Below are 19,133 nucleotides of genomic sequence, written 5' to 3' on the forward strand. Positions count from 1 at the left end.
AATTGAGAATAGAATCTGATTTGAAATCTGGGATTCAAGATGGAATTTGAATCCATAGTCTGAATCCTAAATAGAGTTGAAATCCAAGATGAAATTGAATTCTGGATCTGGATTCCCAAATGGGAATTTGGATCTGAAATCTGAGATCCAATGATGAAGTTGAATTCTGGATCTTATTTGGATTAGGATTTGAAATCTGAGATCCAAAATAGAGTTGGATTCAGGACCCTAAGATGGATTTTGGATCTAAAATCTGAGATCCGAAGTGGAACTGGGTTCTGGATCCTAGAATGGATTTGGATCTGAAGTCTGAGATCCAAGGTGGAACTGGGTTCTGGATCCTAGAATGGATTTGAATCTGAAGTCTGAGATCCGAAGTGGAACTGGGTTCTGGATCCTAGAATGGATTTGGATCTGAGGTTTGAGATCCAAAGTGGAAGTGGATTCTGGATCTTAAAATGGATTTGGATCTGAAGTCTAAGATCCAAAAGTGGAATTGGATTTAGGATCCTAAAGTGGATTTGGATCTGAAGTCTAAGATCCAAAAGTGGAATTGGATTTTGGATCCTAAAGTAGATTTGGATCTGAAGTCTGAGATCCGATATGAATGTTGAATCCTAGATCCTAGAATGGGTTTTGGATCTGAATTTGAGATCCAAAAAGTGGAGATTTGTACTTGGAAATCTGGATCCAAGTTGGATTTAGGATCTAACTTTGGATTTGGAATTTCAAAATTTGATTTGAGAATTTTGAACTTTGAATATGAATTTCAAAGTCAAATTGGACTTTGAATTTGAAGTTTGAATCTGGAATTTAGAAGATGAATCAAGAATTTCTAAGTTTGAATTGAATTTGGAAAAATGAATTTTAGAAATTGAATCTTGAATATACAAATGAATTTCAAAGTTAAATTGGACTTTGAATTTGAGATAGAATTTGGAATTTGAAATACAAGATGATTCTGAAGTTTCAAAGTCAAATGAGACCTTGAAATTGAATTCTTGAATCTTTTTTAGAAATAGAGTTGAATTTGAATTTATGAATAGGGTTTAATCTGAGAAATGAAGAAAAGAATCACTTAGATTTATGAAAAAGAATTTTGAAAATATGATGCAATTCTATCCTAAATGATGAATGAATTTAAAGAATTTTGACATTGGATTTGAAAATCACATTTCATTCTTTACATGAATTGAAAACATAATACATCCTTGACTATGGTCATTGAATGTATTATATAATAATCTATATTTAAATTCAGGTGAAGAATAAAACATATTTTTTTGCTTTTATAGATTTTAAAATGAAATTAACTCTCAATATACCCTGACTATAGCCATTGGTATATATTTTGAGCCAATTTGAAGTTAAACTCTAATAAAAGAAAGAAATATTTGAAAATATGATGATTTTGAAAAGGGATCCAGTGTAGATCCAGTGTTCTTTCGTAAAAGATAAAAATCCTAAGTTTTGTCCACACCCTGACTATGGCCATTGATGTGGATCATCAACTTAGGATCAATTACCTCTTACAAAAATGGTATACGTGCCATTCGTGTTGTCATTTGTGAAATTTTGAAATAAAAGGGAAGGATGATATGAAAACAAGGAATAGGTATATGCTCATACATTCTAATCTAAAACTGGAAATGTAGAGTTTTCACTAATATCTAGCCTATTACAACTTTGGGAATACAAAGAAATAATAAAATCCTAGATCTAAGGTAATTTCATCAACTTCTGAATATTTCCTGCAAAAACACTTAGTTAGTATAAAATGAAAGAAAATGGAAATGGCAAAATATCCATAAGAATACCGATAATTAGATAGACATGTCCGAATAGAAAAGAATGCATATAAGAGGCAATGGCCTCTTCTATATTTATGAGAGAGTATGTCTACATGTATGTACATATATAGGGGTATATACATATATCTAATATCCTAGATAAATGAAAACCTATGTGAGAAGGCATATGTAATAGATGAGAGCAATGCCAGGGTGACCCAAAGTAAACCATCATGAAATGTGGTAATCTTTGATGAACCATCATAGAAAGGACGAGACACAGGGGTTCATTGTGAACCACTGTGAAATGGGGCAGCTATGATAGTTCTTGATGAACTATCATAGAGGAAAAGGGGACATCATGGTTCAATGTGATCCGCTGTGAAATCACGACAAAGATGGTATTTCATTATTGAACTACCATAAAGGAAGAGAAGGCACAGTGGTTCGTTGTGAACCGCTGTGAAAACGCAGCCACTATGGTAATCCATGGTTGAACTACCATAGAGGAAAGAAAATCACAGTGGTTTTATGATGGACCACTATGAAGACACAGCAAGGTGTTGGGCATGGTCATGGTGCTACTAAGGTGGACGACACTTGAATTGTTGGGGGTGTGAAACACAGCAAATGTGTTTATGTAAGAATTCCTAACAGGGTAAGAACCGAGATGCACATATGACAATAGATTAAGCAACCCCAAAAAAACGTAATGCTGTAAAGTGCAAGCAAAGGGGTATTTGTTAGTAATGAGATATTACTATTTGGAGAGTAGGTATGTAGATTATGGGGTGATAAAATCAGATTGTAGCAGGTATATAGGGTAATTTGTACTATACATCTAAGAGAGAGAGAAAAAATCAAAGGCAACTATGAATTGTTCATCACTTCTCAATTCAAGTGAAAATATGATAAACCAGAATATTTGATAGAAATATGAAATCCAAAAGCACTATGCATCAGAATGTTTAAAAGAAATTTCCTACTGTAAATCTACAGAACTTCACATGGTGAAATCATATATATAACAATGTTTGCCAATAAATTTACTCAGACCTTTCAACATATCAGTTTGTAGGATCTACAGGATTTCATGTTCTTGGCACTTGGCTAAGTGAGTCTCCTATAGTCGTCTGATTGGAATGAACTTAAATGATAATTTTGCTAGAGTAACAAATTTAAGCAAGAATGGGACTGATATTACACAGATTTAGCAGTTTAGTTTTATCATATTAAATCTGGAATAATAACTATTCACAAACTTAGATTCAAAATTTTATGAGACCTGAACCCGAGAGGCAGTTGTAGGATCAAATTTTGTACTGTTTCAACAATCTTGGTTCCTTTTCCCTTCCAAATTTATCTACAAGGAAAAAGAAAGAAGTTTAGAACAAGGAGTTATAAAGGGAACAAAGAGTACAGAGCTATCCTTTTAATGCTTTCAAAGAAAATCCAACTGAATCACAGGATCCGTGAAGACTCAGCCCATATGGAATGGTCCTGATATGAGCGTCGGCTTGCAGCATAGTTGTATTAATAATATGACATACAAGAATCCACTAATGCACATGAATTTCACGAAAAACCATTTAAACTGAAGACCTTAAGCAGTAAAGAAAATGGGCAAATAATTCATACCTATTCATGGGAAGCTACTGATTGGAAAAGGCTTCATAGAATGCACAGCCAACATAGCTCTTACCAATGTTAGCTCAATCCCCTCTATCCCACATGTAGAATACAAAACTTCTAATAACAGCTATATTGCAGAAAATACATAAGAATGTGCGATGCTGTGGATGTGAAGATGATTGAAGTGATGATGTATGGATGATGGTACACTATATGGTGAGGGAAAGCAAATTTCATGCTTCAAAACTCCCTGCTAAATGAAGTCAGCAAGAGCTCTCTTTCTGAATTTGTTCCAAAAAAAAGTGCTGCAAACAGTTTTCTCCAAAATTTGACTCAGGATTTAACGAAACGCCTTCTTCACTAGATGGTAAGCCAGCAATATGGGATTTTTTAGATAGCAAACCTAGCAAGCTCGAGTCATCGAGTCACAGGTAAAGATTTGTACAGGGACATGCATCGGCAGAGACAACTGGTTTATTTGAAAGGCCAAGATTTAATGCCTTATTATCAGGGATGATCACCCACCTGGTAAGATTAACTTCCCTATCCTCATTATTGGATATTAGTGCTAGCAGGCGCTGAAATTGACAAAAATGGAGATACAAGGGAGATACTACATAAGGAGCAGAACATATAACAAATGATGGTGGAAATAATAATAAAAAAAGAAACAGATGTAATTGGAAATGCAATGAAAGTCTATAGTGAAACAGAGCAAAAGATGATATAGATGCAAAGTATGGTGAACACGTTTGTCAAAACATGCAGGTAGGTAATCAAGAGAAAAAAAAAATTTAAGAAAGAGACATATATATATATGATGATCTGATATCCCAGAGGGGATTAATGTAGCATACGATGACTGTGCTGGAGGTGGATATTATTCCTAATTAAAAACAACAGAAACAATTATCAATGATGGAGCACAGGCCTGTCATCCTTGTAGTTGACTTTCCACCAGTCAACGTTCACTGATATGACGTAAATGGATACATGGAGGGGCAAGAAATCTGGATCAAGCAAGACAATAGCATACTGGAATGACATTTGGATATATGAAAACGTAATGAAGCGAACAACAATAAAAGAAAAATTGCTATTAACAAATATATATATGCTTTATCATATCATAACACGATTGATGCAGAAAATCACAGATGCTAAAACAACCGAACTTCTTTTTTTTTTTAATTCAGAGAACAAAGGGGCTAAACCCCAGCTAATAGACTTCCCTTATGAGGGATCATCCGGGTGCCAGGAGACGCCATTATGAACATTTTGGGTCTAGATGTTAAAGTAATATCAGGAAAATTTGAGAAGGGTCAATTTCGTTTGAGTCTTCTTAAGAACCTTTCTAATTTTTGTAGATCCCTGCAAGCATCGGTGGATACATAAACATGGGTGGGGTTTAACAACGACAGAGAGGGTTTGTGGAGTCAGAACATGAGGTTGTTGTGCTAATGGTGATAAGGGTGAAACGGTAATCAAAACGCAGGATGCTGATGAAATGTCATGCGCAAATTGAAACAGAATATTGAAATAGGTAACGAACCATGAAATGAACATGAATCATCAGGAGGATAACATATTAATCAAGTGTAATGGGAGACAATGCAACCAAAGTGAATGAAATATAATGAACGAGAATATCATTCGAATCATCAAACTTACTTAGATGTTCGAAATGCAGAGAAACACACGGATGCTATTTCAGAATGTACATAACTTAAAGAGAAATCATAAAAGGGGAAGGGAAGAAGACGAGAAGAAATATTGGAATATGGATATTCCATTGATTTAGCACATGTTTGGGCCGATCTTGCTATGAGCAAGTCGACCTTACACGGGTGCTCATAAAAAAAAAAGAAAAAAGGAAAACAGAGGAAATTAGGAGATAGGGCAGGGCACTTACTGTGATGTCTTCAGTTAAGGGATTGATCTATCTCCTTCAGTCGATTGGAAAAAAAAAATACCAAAGAAATACCGAGAACGAGGAAAGGAAGGAAGATTGTTGTATGAAATGTTGATGAAAGGAGTGGATGATCCCCCTTTGGATCCCCCCTGTAGTTTGCTTATATAGAGGATGAAAGAAGGATCGGGAAGGAGTTCTTTGTTGGAGATGAAAGGTGGAGGCAGAGTGAAGATGGGAAGGGTTGTTGCAGATGAAGGGCGGATGAGGGGTGCGGAAAACCATTGATGATGGGCGGTGGCTATGGAGAAGTTCGTGGAGGATCGGTGATGGAGGGTGGATGGAGGCCATGGAAGGTTCGAGCACATGGGGGTTTCGCACATGGCGTCGGCCGTTGGCGATGGAAGGTTCGGGATGGGCAGAAGATGGAGGTTTATTTGGTGATGAACGAAGGAGGAGGAGCTCGGGCGATCGGAGGGTCCATGGAGATGGCGGTTTTGGTGAAAGGGGAAGAAGGCCTAAAAACCCTCTTTTACGAAAACCCTAAAAAAGTGAGTTTCAAGGGGATCCTTGATTTTTAAGTTTTTGCAACGAGAGGGGGCCCTAACAAAATTTTTTTGCAAAAGAAATTTTCTCAAAACTCGATTTTTTCAAAAGGGTGTTTTTCTCAAAAAAGGTTTTTGCAAAAGAACGGTTTTAACAGGGGTTTTTTCAAAAACTATTTTTTTTTTGTTTCTTTTCTATTTGTATTTTCCATTTTTTGTATTTTTTGAAATAAAAATCTAAAATTTTACGACAAAATGAAGATTAAACACTAATTTTTGTATTTTTCTGAGGATTTATTTACAAAATATTTTTCTGAGAATTTCAAACCATTTCGGGGAAATTTCTTCAGAAGAATGGGTTTTGGACCCAAGTTTTGAGAAAATGTTCGAGTTTTTGAAACTCAAATCGATAAATATAACATGATGGATCCAAACGGACACCGGACGAAGTGTCTGAGCTTTTCAAAAGGTTATTTTGAAAAATTTGATTTTAAACATTGGACAACGCAGCTCAGATCTGGATCTTTTATCTGGATCCGGATCTGAAATTGAGTCAGATCTATGAAATGAATTTAATTTCAATAAATCTTGAGAAATAAGATGGAATTTAGATTTAAAAACTGACTCAATTAACCAGAAAATGAAGATAAAGGGCAAAAGGGGGATATTTACAAACTTTTGAAAAATTTGGGGTGTTCACAAAAGTCCATTAGCTAGGTGTTATTGTCATTAGTGCTAGTTTCCATTCTAGTTAGTGTTTAAATTAATTACATTAGGTTTTATTGTTAATTCATGTAAGGTCAATTTTAGTAAGGAGATATTAGTGTTAGATCTTTAATGTAGTTAGTAATTTTAGATAGTCTAGTTAGTCCCTTATGGGGTGGCGTGTAATTTAAAGCCCCATCTCTTAAAACTGCCCCCTACTAACCCTAGTTAGTGTATAACCTATGTAGTTAACTTAATTTATTAATTATTAATCGTAGGTAATTAGTTATCCTAACTAACCATAGTTAGTAATAACTTAGCTAGGTAACCCTACTTAACTACCTTAGTAGACCCTAGTTAACCCTTACCCAAACCTAGTTAGTTACTCTAACCGTACCCTAATCCTAGTTAGACTAACCCTATATAATCCATTAACCTTAGTCGACCTTAGTTAGAAATTAATCCTAGCCTTAGTTGAACCTATCTATCCCAACTAACCCTAGGAAGTTAATCTTAGTTAACCCCTAACCCTAGTTAGCATGTATCTTAATTAGACTAACCCCTAGGTAGTTAGATTTAATAATAGTTAGTCAACTAATCTAGATAGTTAATTAATTCCTAACCCTAGGTAGTTAATTACCTTAAGTAATCCTACTAATCACAACCGATCCTAGTTAGACTAACTCTTAGACGTAGTCTAGTTACTAACCCTAACCGACCCATATCAATCATAATTAGACCCTAACTCCCTTAGTTAGAAGCCAAATACCTTAGTACAAACCTTAGTTGAACCCTAGATACTAACTGTAAGTCGTGTAGTCCAACCCTAGTTAACCTTAGTTAGCATGATCATAGGTTAGTAGCTGTTTCTATTAGACTTTAACATTAGTTAGATAGTTAATTAATTTAGTTAGTGAGTTAGTGAGTCTAGGTTAGATTAGAATTAACTATGTGCGTAGATTATAACTAACACTTGTTTACTTAGGTTATTTCTTAGATTTTAATTAATTAGTTAATTGTTGTCCTTGCTATAGTTTAACAGTAGTTTAGCTTAGGTTAAGACTGTTTTGCAGTGTTATCTCATGTGTAAATGCATTAGTGGATTTAAATAGATGAATAGTGCACTGAACCAAAACCCTAATTTTTATCAGATCGTGCACTCATCATTTCATGTGGATTTTTATTGAGTTTTATAAAAATTATTTTTCTATTCTTTACATTGGTGTGTTAACTGTCTGCAGACTAAATTTCAGATCGATCCGAGTTGATTTGGTCTGTGTTTTAAGTGTTTTATGAAAACAACTTTTTCGGGTTTTCAAATTTCGGGTCCTGTGATTTCCTAGATTATCCTGATTTTGAAACGCTTAGATCTGGAGATCCAGAACGTATTTTTTAAATCTGTAAAATGTGTCAGTTTTTTGGATATGTCTTTTACAGAATAGAAGTGGTTTCATGAATTTTGAAAATCTTTTGATTCCTCAAATCTGTAATTTGCGAAAAGCTGTCAGAGTCCATTTTTGCCTTCTTTAGGGACAAAACAGTCTTTTGTGTGATTGTTTGATTTCGTGTAGTTTTACTGTTTTCTAGCATTGTAGTTAGTGTATTAACAATATTTAGAGTAATTAGAATTGATTTGCTTAGTTAGTTCAATTAGACAGTTTAACTTTAGTTTTATTTAGTTATTTAACTGTAGTTTAAGTTAGAAATAGTTTAGAATTAGTTGTAGATTATAATTTAGATTTAAATATTATTTGTGTACTAACTTTGTGTTTTAATTGTGTAGGTTGATAAGTTAGAACAGGTCCACAGGTGTAATTCAATTATGAAGTGCAATTGCACTTGTGGTGAAAAGACAGTTTTGCCCCTAGAGATCTGCAGAAGACTTAGCCTCCTATTTTAGTTTATTTTCATAGTTTAAATTGTAATTTGATTTAAATTGTAATATTGACATAGATTGTAAACCTTGCTATATTAATAAAGTGTTATTTTAGAATTAGTTCAGAATTTATCCTGTTCCCTGTGGATTCGACCCGTACTCGCCACTCTGTGGAAAGTCGGATTTTTATATCTTTGGTTGACGATTTTCCCTTGATTTCATTGAAAAATATGTTTTAAAAATACCATCTCCAAAAGTACCAACCAGATTCTGTATGGTCGTCTCTTTCAGGATAAGGGTGAAGCCTGAACCTCGCTCCACGAGGTACCTTCCATTCAGGTTTGGGTTAAACCTGAGCCTCGTTTCGACGAGGTAATCCTCCCAGTCCCATCATGGTTTTTCCCCACAAAGGAATGCATGCTCTATATACATCCATCCAGGAAAGGTTTATACTCAAGCTCCACCTCACGAGGCATTTCTCTCAAAAATGTCCCATCAAAGTCCGCTTATATTCCTTTCCCCATCCAAATTATCTTGATCTATCTTCGTCCCCTCCAGGTTAAGGGCTAAACCTGAGTCATTTCAAAAGTTAATTTTGTCTCACCCATGAGACTTGATCAAAATTCTAATTTTTCACCATTTTGGGACCTTTACCCAAAGTCCCATCAGGACTTCCTCACTCCTGTTATTCAGTTATATCATTTTCGAGGATTTTGTCTCCCCAATACCATTCAGGATAAGGTATTAAGCCTGAGAAACCATATCTTTCAAACAAATTCTTCCACACCCAGTTCAGATCTGTTGACTGGGGCATTTTTTTTCAAAATTTGGAGTGTTTTCTTTGCCACTAAGCTAGACTTACAACCGGCTTAGTAGCAAAGAGGGGCATTTGTGAACACCCCAAATTTTTCAAAATTTTTGTAAATATCCCCTTTTTGCCCCTGGCCCCATTTTCTGGGTAATTGAGTCAGTTTTAAATCTAAATTCCAGTTTATTTCTCAGATTTTGCTGAAATTAAATTCATTTTATATATCTGACTCGATTTTGGATCCGGATCCATTGTCAAAATCCAAATATGAGCCTCGTTGTCCAATTTTCAAATTAAAATTATAAAAATACCAAAAAAATAGTTTAGAATTAGTTGTAGATTATAATTTAGATTTAAATATTATTTGTGTACTAACTTTGTGTTTTAATTGTGTAGGTTGATAAGTTAGAACAGGTCCACAGGTGTAATGCAATTATGAAGTGCAATTGCACTTGTAGTGAAAAGACAGTTTTGCCCCTGGAGATCTGCAGAAGACAGCCTCCTATTTTAGTTTATTTTCATAGTTTAGATTGTAATTTGATTTAAATTGTAATATTGACATAGATTGTAAACCTTGTTATATTAATAAAGTGTTATTTTAGAATTAGTTCAGAATTTATCCTGTTCCCTGTGGATTCGACCCGTACTCGCCACTCTGTGGAAAGTCGGATTTTTATATCTTTGGTTGACGATTTTCCCTTGATTTCATTGAAAAATATGTTTTAAAAATACCATCTCCAAAAGTACCAACCAGATTCTGTATGGTCGTCTCTTTCAGGATAAGGGTGAAGCATGAACCTCGCTCCACGAGGTACCTTCCGTTCAGGTTTGGGTTAAACCTGAGCCTCGTTTCGACGAGGTAATCCTCCCAGTCCCATCATGGTTTTTCCCCACAAAGGAATGCATGCTCTATATACATCCATCCAGGAAAGGTTTATACTCAAGCTCCACCTCACGAGGCATTTCTCTCAAAAATGTCCCATCAAAGTCCGCTTATATTCCTTTCCCCATCCAAATTATCTTGATCTATCTTCGTCCCTTCCAGGTTAAGGGCTAAACCTGAGTCATTTCAAAAGTTAATTTTGTCTCACCCATGAGACTTGATCAAAATTCTAATTTTTCACCATTTTGGGACCTTTACCCAAAGTCCCATCACGACTTCCTCACTTCTGTTATTCAGTTATATCATTTTCGAGGATTTCGTCTCCCCAATACCATTCAGGATAAGGTATTAAGCCTGAAAAACCATATCTTTCAAACAAATTCTTCCACACCCAGTTCAGATCTGTTGACTGGGGCATTTTTTTTCAAAATTTGGAGTGTTTTCTTTGCCACTAAGCTAGACTTACAACCGGCTTAGTAGCAAAGGGGGGCATTTGTGAACACCCCAAATTTTTCAAAATTTTTGTAAATATCCCCTTTTTGCCCCTGGCCCCATTTTCTGGGTAATTGAGTCAGTTTTAAATCTAAATTCCAGTTTATTTCTCAGATTTTGCTGAAATTAAATTCATTTTATATATCTGACTCGATTTCGGATCCGGATCCATTGTCAAAATCCAAATATGAGCCTCGTTGTCCAATTTTCAAATTAAAATTATAAAAATACCAAAAAAATAGTTTTGAATGGCTCAGGCAGTCCATCCGGCATCCGTTTGGATCCACTACTCTGTATTTCTCGATTCGAGGTTTAAAACTCAAATATTTTTGGAAATCCCGGATCTAAACCTGTCTTCTGAAGAAAATTCCAAAAAGATAAACCCAAATTCTTAGAAAATACTTCTTTGATAAATATTTTTAAAATTTGCCAAATTAATTTAAAACCCTTTAGTTTTCAAAGTTTTTATATCAAAAACATAAAAAAAAAATAGAAAATGCAAAGAAAAAGAGTAAAAAAAATAATAAGGGAATAGAAAACACACAAAAAAAAAGTTTTAGAAACCCCTCTTTTGAAATAGATTTTGCTAAAAACCCCATTTGGAAAAGCCTTTTTGAAAGAAGCCACGTTTTGGAAATTTTTTAAAACTTTTTGGACCTCCTCTGAAATTTTTCTAACGGTTTCTCGTTATATATACGAGCCGCAGGGGGGTCTCGAAAAGATCATCATTCCTCACCCCTCCATTTTGTAGAATCACGATCTCTTTCTCCTTCCCCTCTCTCCTTTCTTTCTTCCGATCCCTCTGGTTTTCTCCCACTTGACTGAAGGAAATCGATCGCCATCAAGCAAACTAAGGTAAGTGTTCTTTCTCATCTTGTTTTCTTGATTTCTTTTTCTTTTGTTTACTTGCTTCCAGCCCCATTAACGCACAACCAGTGGTGTTGAGTTGTTTATACAATATCAAACCACTTCCGTGCAACAGTAACGGATCATTTTGTCCAACATTCCCTTTTATATTTATCAAATTTCTCTGGTTTACAGACTAACATCTGTTGATATCCGGTATTTTCCCTGTTATAATCTATGTATTATATTATCTTTCCTTCACTCTTAACATCTTATTGATATCATTTTCTGCTTTGAAATTCTTTCGTTGTTAAGCACATAATCATCATTTGAGTTATCTTGTTCATTAACACAGTTAGTCGCTTATCTTTGTTTCAATGTGCTTGAATTCCTATTTTACTTTGTTCTTTTTCATTAATTCTTTTTTTGATCTGCGTGATTCCTGTTTTGAATGGCTATTTCTGTTCTGATTATTTTAATGCATATTGTTTCCTGTGTTTTCGGCATTTAACCTTTCATCATCGTGTTCCATGTTCCCTTCCTTATTTCCATTTCGATTTTCCTGTTTCTTTTTTTTTTTCTGCATTTCTGATTCTACTGTTGAAACCCATGATATCTCTAGATTGAAGTCATCATATGGCATCCCATTTAGCATAACTTGACAGTCTCATTCATTCCCCTGTATATATTAATCAGCATAAGCATGTCTTCATGTTATTACTCATCGATCCAGTGTATTTCTCTCTGCTATTTCTTTGATGTTTCTGTAATTTGCGATATGGGGATGTTGTTTGTTTTGGTGATTTATGTTTTCTAAAATTCTATCTGTGCAATTTGCAAATTATTTTGATGATTTCCATCCTTTTGGGACATGTTTCTGCAAGCCATGATTCAGACAGGTTGTTCATCACAAACTATTATTATGTCCCCAATTCTTATACTGAAGGCAAGTGAGATAACTGATATACATACCACCATGTGTGGGAAACGTGAGATAATATTGATGATTAAATAAGGATACCATGGGTCGAACTGACCCAAAATGTTTGTAAACGCCACGCAAGATGGGATGGTGGCCAAGGAGATCAGTGTGAGGCACCCACCAAACAGGCGTAAGCTTTGTCCCATTCAAATGAGCAAAGTTTCTGTAGACCTTTGCTGTGTTACGGTCTTATGGAATCCCAAAGGCTAGCCAATGCGTCCTTGAGAAAGCAGAACTCTGTACCATGAGGGCCCTAGCCACAGGATGACGCCTATCTCCAGTTGTGAAGGCATTCATTACCATCTCACCCTTAACAGAAAATCGAAAATTCCAATTTCAAAATTGGAACATGAGGCAAAATGCAGCGCTATATTTTTTTTTTATATAATTCAGGACATGTTCTTTATTATCATAAGTGATGTAGTTCTTTGTTCCAAAGTTATGTTTATAGCTTATGCCATTGTAGTTTTTCCTATTGTCTTTTTTTTTTATTTAGTCATGGGTTTTATTATCGCAACTAAAGAATTACTTTGGTTCCAAAGCTAAAATTAATAGCTAATGTAGGCATAATTTTCACAGTAGAGATCACTGCGCATGAAAACCATAACTGAGGAAGGTTTTGAGAATGTTTAGTAGTTGCATTTTTTTGGGTAAGAATTCCAACGCAATAGTGAGAGTTTATGCATCCTGTAAGACTTTTTGCTTATTGCTTTGTTGGAGTTGCTAGCTGAAGTTGTTCCATCAACTTCCATAAGTGGTTGTAGTGGATTTGTTCAGTAATTGTAGCATTCCTCATCTGAACTATGGGCATTCCTAAGGTGGCAAGTCAACTTCCATCTTCTGTGAGGCACTAGAGCAATTTGAAGGTTCAAGAAGCTCGTAATTTGCAGTCTGTAACATGGTCTGCCAATTCCAGTCCATAAGACCGAATGAGTTCACCTAGTTATATTGGACAATCTCTTTGGCTTTGTTTCTGGAACACAAATTTTTGGCCTGATTTGACATGTTCTTTTCTGGTATGACCCTTAGAAGTGATTGTGTGGCCTTTTATCTTTCCTTTCAAGTTACTAATCATGAGGTGTGCATTCCCCTTAAGGATTTCTTGAAAATTATGTCATGCTTTCACTACCATTACAAAAAGTTGTGGTAATCATAGCTGGTATGGTTGCATCCATCATTATGATCCTTCTGGCAGTTGTCATACATTCTAAGAGGATCTCAAAGACAAAGTGTAGCGACGAAAGCAAAGTTGTTCTGGGTTTTAGATGTTACTGGTTCTGCTGCTTTGGTCATATCTACTGAAGAACTTATTGCCTTCTAGAGGCAATCTCATAAATGTGTAGATTATAACCACCACTTGTGTTAGCAATACCTTAACCATCATCTGTCCAATGCACTTGTACTGATACCTTCCCCCCTTGAACTTCATTGTCACCTATACATCTTGTAAAATTCCCAGCACCTTCACCTTCTTCTTCCCCTGTACTTATACACTCCTGTGTAGCCCTCTCTGCTGCTATATTTCCTCCATGCCCCTGCACTATTAGATTCTTCACTGACCACTTACCTTATATTAGTCTTCTGTCATCACTGAACATCACCCAAACTCCACTAAGGTACTATTACATTTCCAGCACCATCAAGCTTACACTCCACCTACTATTATCTTGTAACATTCATTAATAGTTACCTGCTGTATAAGCAACGTCCAGCACGGCCATCCCTTAATGAAATTGTTCACCTACAACACATCGTTGTTGTCACTGCCCTACAAGAATTCTAACCCCCATGTTACCCTCATTACCATCATATTTATAACAATACACACACTCCACTGTGATGGAACCTCCCTCCCAACACCATCGTTTGAAGTTGTAGCCTTTTTTTTCCAGCTACAATAGTGCTTAGGCACTGTTGCAGCTCCACTTCGGATGATTGCAGAAGCATCAATCCGGCGATTTCCCACATCATCTTACCAACAGCCTCATCACTAGTCATCTGTATTTTCGGCATTACAACAACATCCCTTTACTGCTACCTCCATTCATCCTCCTTCCTTGTACCCGGACATGGCATCATCTGCACTTCCATTTTCTCGACTTATTATGTCCCCACTTCACTACTTTCATGTATAATCTCATGTAAACTCAGTTCACTGCACTACACCTCATTCATCATTGTTGCGCAGCCTCTCAAAATCACCTCTACACTTCCACTATCCAGCCATTTTTATTTCCTGCTCATTGCACTTTCACCAACCTCCCTGCACTCTTCCATTGGCATAGACAACAACACTAGGCACCCTGTAATCCACACCATTCGCATCTTGTAATGCATAAACATAACATTATGCCTCCTCACCTGTGTCATATATATATATACATTACTTACCATCCTTACCACCCTCTATTCACTTGTATGACCATTTCTCTACTCATACCTCTTTTCATCAATGCACATACATATACCCTTGTATAAACCTTTTGCATATTGCATGAATATTTCATCAAACCAATATATGTATTTTCTCATCCCTATGATACACTGAAATTTGCATTTAAAATGCAAATCATATGCATGAATCTCTTGTCACTTGCGTTGTATATTATGTAAATTTCCTTTCATATGCATATTTTACTCTGTGCTAACTTGAATTTTGCAGGAATCGTACAGAAAATGTCATTTTTTTCCTTAGATTAGGAGTTTTAAATTGTAATAACTAGATATAATGAGAATTCTTTACATTTCCAGTCTTAGATAGAATGAATGAGCATATAAATGTCATAAATCGCTTGTTTTCCATATCATTTTCATCTTATTTTTCAAAAATTTCGCAAGTGGGACCACAAATAGCACGTGCACCATTCTAATAGGAGGTGGTTTAATTCTAAGTTGATGATTTGCATCAATGGCCATAGTCAGGATGTGGACAAGACCTAAGATTTTCATCTTTTATGGAATAACATTGGATCCACACTGGGTCCCTCCTAAAAAATCATCATATTTTCAAATATTTTCTTCCTTTATTAAAGTTTAATTTGAAATTAACTCAACATATATATCAATGGCCATAGTGAGGATATATTGAGGGTTAATTTCATCTTAAACTCTATAAAGGCACCAAAATATGTTTTATTCTTCACCTGAATTCAAATATGATTATCATATAATACATTCTATGACCATAGTCAGGGATGTATTATATCTTCAATCTTATTTTAATCCAATTTGACTTTGAAATTTCAAATTCATTTTTTATATTCAAAATTCCATTTCCAAATTCAAATCAAATTTCAAAGTTCAATTTAACTTTGAAATTCATGATTCATCTTCTAAATTCAAACCTCAAAATCAAACTTATTCTTCATCTTCAAAGTTATACCTAAAGATTGAGTCTTAATCCTCAATTCAAAATCAAAGTTTTGAGATTGATTTTAAATCTCAAAAATTCAGTTTTCCTTAAGTTTTAAATTTAATCTGGGTTTTCAAAACCCAGATCCTTCTTTAAAAGTCCCATTTCAGATCTTTAAAAGATCCAAAATTCTACCTTGGGTTCTAAATTTAGAATTCAATTCCATATTGGATCCAAAATCTTCAAAAACCAACTCAATTTGGGATCTCAGTTTTCGAATCCAAATTCCATTAGGATTCCAGATTTCAGATTCAACTTTATCCCGGATCTTAGATTTCGGATCCAATTCCATTTAGGATCCAGAATTCAACTTTATCTTAGATCTTAGACTTCGGATCCAATTCCATTTAGGATCCAGAATTCAACTTTATCTTGGATCTTAGACTTCGGATCCAATTCCATTTAGGATCCAGAATTCAACTTTATCTTGGATCTCAAACTTCGGATCCAATTCCATTTAGTATCCTAGAATTCAACTTCATTTTGGATCCCAGACTTCGGATCCAATCCCATTTAGGATTCCAGAATCCGAATCCAACCCCATCTCGGATCTTAGATCCAGTTCTATCTTGGATATTAGACTTCAAATCAAAATTTCATTCTAGATTTTCAAATCTAATTTCATTCCCAGTTTTTAAAGCCAATTTCAAATTTATTTCTCAAGTCTAAATTCCAATTCAACTCCTGTTTAGATATTGAATTCAAAATCGATTCTTGAAAATCGATCCAAATTCAAGGTCTATTATGACTTTGAAAAATTATTCTTATTTCAAAAATTCCAATTCTAAATTCCTTTCTCTTCATCCATAGACTTATCTCTCCAAATCCAAGACTTGGAAATTCCAGTCTCTTCTTCCAGATCTATTCAAAATCTAAAATCAAATTCCATCCTTTGAATCATTTCTTCACTCCATTGTCAAGTTCATCTCAGAAAACTTGGAAATTTTCAAATCATTTTCTCAAAAGATCATACATCTTTGCATTCACACAAGCATGATTCTTTGTGCATTTAGATTTAAAATAAATTCTTAGATGATATTTTAGCAAAGCAAAAAGGCATAAATTCAATCCTTGGTTTGATTACCTCTGGTAAACACGTCAGGAACGGTCAAACCTCGTACCGACGAGCGAATCCCATCTCTCCATTTTCCCGCAGATTTTCAAAACGGAGGCGAGTGATTTTAAAACATTTTCAAAATTTTGGTCAGATGAGACCTTGCAAAAGAATTCCTCTCTCTTCTTCTTCCTTTTCTCATTCTCTCTTTTTTCTGTCTTTTATTCCCCTTCAAAAAGGGAATAGAGGTTAGAAAGGCGAAGAAAAGGAAAAAGAGGAACGAGAGGAAAAAATTTGCATGATCACACCCTCTTCCCAGACGAACAAAAGTATATGGATATCAGAATAATCTAGCTCATGAGAAGATGAGAAAGTCGACAAACCAACCGTCTCTCCATAGCCATGGCAGTGCTCGCCTTCCTGTACCGAGGATTGACCCGTTTCACACTCGGAGAGTCCATCTTAGTTGAGGGATGCATTTACGCGCTTCAATCATGATTCTTCTGGCACATTCCAACCCGAGCATATTCTTTCAGATACAATGGTCAAGAGCTCCTTCCAGTAGTGCAGTATTGGTCCATGATCGACAACATTCAGGAAGATGACATCATCTGGGACTACTTTGATCGACAATTATACCCTCCCAGATACACATATGCTTATGGCAAGCGGTTTAAGTTGCTGGGACCCTTCTTTTGCACTTACTATCAGTCGGAGCGATGTGTTCGACAGTTCTCTCAGAGGCAGCAGTACATCGAGACTCGGCTACTATCAGGAGCTATGGCCGAATTCGACTTCACCTCTGCACAATGGTCCGGGGCATATCATTTTGCCCGCTACGACTGGGATTCCTTTGTTACTCTCAAGTTCTTTCCTGGTCCTAAAGTGTCTGCTGATTATCATGAATGGTGGAAAATTGTTTATCCTCCACCTCTTCGTCAAGATCAATAAAATTACATTCTTTCTTCAATAAATTTTCCTTATCTCTTTCTCTTATGGTTTGACGACCTCGCCTAGGTAATAAGGCACATTTCCGTTGCTCATTTCTCATGCAAAGAATAACAATACAATTATCGTGATTTCCGCGGCAACTCAATCCCTAGTAATGGGATAATCTTCCAATGGTCTACCATATCTTCCTCAATATTTCCTTCCAAAAATCTTCCTTAAAATCTAATCCTGTCTTTGCCCTGCAGAGTCCTGCAAAGAAAGAGACACAAGAGTCCTGCACAGAAAGGGAAAGAAAGAGACACAAGAGAGCCTTCACAACATTTGATGGTTCAGAAAAGGTCCGAAAGGAAAACATCATCGCAGCGTATCAGCTACTCATCAGCATCAGAAGGAGAGATGAATTCGCCAAGATCAGTCAGAGACCAAGAGCATCCAGAAGATGATGGCATAGACCCTCAGATGTACGCAATGTTTCAGAAGATGATGAAAAAGATGATGAGTGAGCAAGCCAGTACCAGTACTGACAAGAATCCCTTCAGCCAGAAGCTTAAGAGCCATATAACCAAGAGACTGAACAAATCTTCCAAGAGACGCATCCAGCTAGAGGATACATCTGATGAAGAAGAATCAACGGAGGACGCAGATGATGAGTATGAGATCATCCCAGAAGTGATTCGCAAGTCAAATGTCCAGCCAACAGAAGATCCACTTCAAGCGCAGCTAAAAGAGATGGCTCGAGCAGTAAAAGATCTGCAAGCTCGCAACAAGGGCAAAAAAATCTTCAACAGTGAAGATTTCTACGATGGCCTAGAAGGGGATGAAAATATGGAGAATCTTTCCCGTAAATTCATCAAATTCGACGGTTCTGGCGACCCGAAAGCCCATCTCGCCATGTTCTTCGCAAAGTGCTCAAGGTTCAAGAGGGACAACAGAGCACTATTTTTATGCTTTCCCCATAGCTTGAAAGGAGTTGTAGCTAAATGGTATGCTGAGCATATCAACCCCATCGAGCTTAAGGAGTTTGATAAAGTTGTGAATCTTTTTGTTGAACGCTTCGTGTTCAACACTGAGGCACTTCGCACGTTGAACCACCTCTGCAGTTTGAAGCAGAAGGAGAATGAGAAAGCAAGAGATTTCATTCGTAGATGGAAGGGAACCTGCAACAAGATGACAAACCCCATTTTTGAGGAGCATGCACTCCAAATCATTCTTAACAACTTCTCACAGCCTTTCAGAAGTTTGATTTCG

Source organism: Nuphar pumila, chromosome 1, assembly GCF_984573655.1.
Source record: "Nuphar pumila chromosome 1, dmNupPumi1.hap1.1, whole genome shotgun sequence".
Lineage (NCBI taxonomy): Eukaryota > Viridiplantae > Streptophyta > Magnoliopsida > Nymphaeales > Nymphaeaceae > Nuphar > Nuphar pumila.